Source organism: Sinohyriopsis cumingii, chromosome 18 (assembly GCF_028554795.1).
Source record: "Sinohyriopsis cumingii isolate HCF-2022 chromosome 18, ASM2855479v2, whole genome shotgun sequence".
Taxonomy (NCBI): domain Eukaryota; kingdom Metazoa; phylum Mollusca; class Bivalvia; order Unionida; family Unionidae; genus Sinohyriopsis; species Sinohyriopsis cumingii.
Genome location: NC_142978.1, coordinates 19,484,515 through 19,488,782, shown reverse-complemented (window position 1 = coordinate 19,488,782; position 4,268 = coordinate 19,484,515).

Here is a 4,268-nt window from a genome sequence, read left to right as displayed (position 1 = left end):
TGAAAAATTTCATTAAGATCAAATAGCATTTCCAGAAAATGGCGACATAGGTCATGTGGAGAGGTATGTAAACAAAGTTGCTTACTTCAGAAGTACTCATTGCTATCTTTACATCCTTAATGGATTCAGTGATATTGCTGTGTTTAGGTTTTTTTTCAGAAGATTTATTTAAATTATTCACTGGAATTGCTAAAAGCTCATTAATGCTTTTCAAACTGAATCACTATTTGGTGATAATTGTAAATTCAAAGACATTTTGGATTATGTCATAGCGAACTATCAGGACTGCTAGCACATAAACACTATACCAGGCTATAAGCTCATAAGCGGAAAACGCTAGAATTCTTTCGGAATAATCAGTATAAAGAACTCTTTTTAAATCTTCTCACTGTATTCAGAGGAAATAAATTATCTGTTGAATTTTGCAAAACTCGTTGGTTTTCGCTCTTTTCTGTTGCTTACTTTAAGACTATTAAATCACATCAGTTATAATAAAGAAACTGGTCAAGCAATGAGTATGCAGTATATAAGAGAACGGATATTCGTATTAATCATTGGATAATTTTTTTATTTGATGTACGTGTGCACAGCTCAACCCAAACATGGTTCAGAACAGTAATATATTACCTACTGTCTGTCATTTGTATTGCAGTTTGCTGCAATTTATCCATCCAGCATGCAATAGATTCAAATAGTATAGAAAAGGAAAGTCAAGCAGTAGTTGCAGGAATAAGGGGTATAAGTATAAGGGGTCATCCATTTAGTATATAGTCAAAAATCTGGCAAAGATTAACCCCACCCCACTGTACACATGCATACTATTTTTTACACCCACCCCCTCCTGCGTACGTACGCTTGACGCACACCCCCCCCCCCCCCAAGCCGAATTCTATAGAACGGCCTATATTTAAAGCACGCATAAACCATAAAGGATTAATAATATTTACATGCTTAATAAAACAGATAGTCCGCCGACGTTGAATGTCTGGCTGCATCAAAGAAAGAAGCTGCGTAAATTTAAACAGTTTGCATAGTGTCCGCTAAAATTCACACGCTGATTTGACCCAGTCGAACAGGTAACGTTTTAGATAAAGTATTATCTAGGTTTCACCCACCCACCCCGTTTCCTATGCGTACGTACATTATCAGTAGACCCCGCCACACGCAAGTGTATGCATTTTGGTTACCCCCACCCCACCCCCTCCATGGGCACTAAATGGATGGTCCCTAATTATACATATTTCAACTTGAAAATAAATCGTTATTTTGCATCTTATTTTGATATATTCTCAACTATAGCGAAAAATCTAAGAAATATCGGTTCTTTGCTTGTCACCCATCGATCCTTCCTTCTTTCTTTCCCTCTTCCTACTATTTACATTCACTCTTCTTTCCATCTTCCTTTCATTCTTTATTACTGCCTTGCATGTAAGTACGTCTGTATGTCTGTATATATATATATATATATATATATATATATATATATATATATATATATATATATATATATGCACATACATACATACATACATCCATGTATGTATGTATGTATGTATGTATGTATGTATGTATGTATGTATGTATGTATGTTTGTATGTATGCATTTATTTATTATATACTCATTTTCTTATAGGGCTTAACTATGAAACTACAATATAAGAAACAAAGTAATTTAATGTTTACTGTATTTAAAAATTGATACGCAACCGAAGATTCATTAATACAAAACAACAATATTAGTGCGCATATACCACCGCCCAGCGAAATGTGAACTTAGTCGCCTTTTCGACATTACATTCGAAAAGAATTGTTGTTTTGGTATACTCAAAATGAAATTTAGGGTCTTATTGTGAATGAATGCGTATTACAACAGCTTTTCCAATTTATCTGGGATGAAATGATTTTTTTGTTTGTCTTTGTTTTTCGATTCTACTCATTTCCGCTGATTATGGACTTGATTTACCTGTGTCATTTCCTCATGAAGACAAGTAAAAGTGTTTTGAGCAGGGAAGGACGTGTTTTGACTCAGCTTCATGTGTGTTTCTGTTCTGTCAATTGACTGTTTGGAATCATAATGTGGGAAAATATGAACTCCCACCATGGGCGATCGCAGTATAGGTCAAGGAGGGTCACGTGACCCCCTGTAAAAAATCACACTGCATATATATATATATATATATATATATATATATATATATATATATGACAAGTTTATTCATGCAAATGAAGCTGAACATATGTTACAAGATTCTGTTCAAAACGCTTAGTAAATATTAGCTTTATAACTTTAGTTTCAGACTGCTTACGATACTAACTCTTCCGGCCGTGACTGACTCCCGCCCCTGCAAACACTCCTGACTCCCCCCCCCCCCCGTCCCGCAAAAAATCCTGCGGGCGCCCATGACTCCTTGAATTGCTGTCAAAATGATACTATGAAATATCACGTTCATTTCATCTGGGGTGCGGTAAGGAGAATGTTATCGCATTTGGAATATAGTCGAAATTACAGGACAACTTCGAAATGTGTAATCAAGCTTACATCCCATTACATATCTCATGTAATTCGGATTTGCAGAACAAAGAAAGTATATTTTGAGGACATTCAAGATGCAAGAATGTAAGGACATTTTTGCCATTCCTTTTGCCAGCTAAAGAAGACATTTTTATGCCTGTTCACTTGCATGCTATTTGTAGGGACCCTCGCTATGTTATAGCGTCTATCGCTAAGCCTAACTATGAAACATTGCATCAAGAAAGTTAACGAGGACAATAGATTAGCAGCTGGTGTGTGACAATCCATTCAGCCAGCGTAAATAAGAATCATTCGACCTCTTGGCTTATTGACTCATTGCATACACCGGAATAAAATTATTTGTTTAATTTTATGATACGTGTTGGATTTGCTTTTCTGTCGTAACAATAAAAAGAACTTAGCCACCATACACATAATTATTGGCAATCCAGATTCCATTCCGCGAGAACAAAAACAACCTTGGCTCAGCGAAAAAGCCACACATAGGCTAATAAAATAGCAGTTACATTTTTCAAACGTCAGTCACGTTATAGTAATAAATATTGAAATAGCTTTGCACATTTTAATTATCAGTTCATGTAAAGACCACAAATAAGATGTGATGTTTCAGGTTACTATTATATAAATTACTTTTATATACATTAAACGTGAAATATTCAAACTTGGGTACTGTATTTCTAAATATCTTTCCTTACCCTTATTATTTAGTGCGTCCATGTAAATGTCAATGTTCATGGAAATGGAAGTCAAATAAGTGTGACAAGCCAGTATTCAGATTTCATGTTTACATAGAAACAATTCTCTTCCACAAAATAAATAAAACTAAAGAACAACAAAATAAAACGCATAACTTTGCTTACAAAAACAGTCTGTTGATTATCATTATTCGTACAGACAGTAAATCCGCAAGCCAAATAATCCAGTGTGATGAAGTTGTTTCCCTTGCATTGATAGCTTGTGTATAAATTCGTCAAGATCGTCTCCGCAACTATTTAAACATTATTTGCAGTCGAATGTATGACAAGTTATTACAATTTATTAATGTATCTCTCAACGGCCTATCTAGATATTATCATGGGGAAATCTCGTTTGTGAAGGAAACCACATGTATATAATTAGACTGTGCGAGCACTTTCCATTCTGATCTTGTAGTTTGATCAGAATCACTGAGAGTCAAGCCGCAATGTTGTCCATCATGCACAGGCGATTGTTTTAATGAATATAATTTTGTCAGGAATGCATACTGAAAGGTACTGTTGAAGTCGTGAGTGGCTACGTCGAGGAAATGTCCGTCTGAAAGAGAGCTGTATCCGTTAGAAGCGTTGTGTATCTCGCAACCAACGTAAAGATTGCTAAAATGCAAGGTCTGAAATCTGAATACTTACTAGATACAAAACATAGAATCTGTTCTTCTCTGTAGTCTTTACATTTTGTTCTCTTTTGAAATTTCATTCTGTTTTAAAATTAGTTTCGAAATAATATGACCAAGCCGAAGAAAGAAAGAAACAAAGAGGGATAAGTGATTGGTTGGGTGGATGGGTGGAAGGAGAGAGAAGTGGAGTGGGAGACAATACTTACAAGAGTTTCATATTTTATTTAAGAACATTTAGTATATATACATATATTTAAAGGACTGGACACTAGTTCATTCATTTTAAGCTGTACTGGCCCAAGAAACAACCAACCAATAAGATTTACATAGTAATACAGAAATAAAATTTATATCTATTTTTTT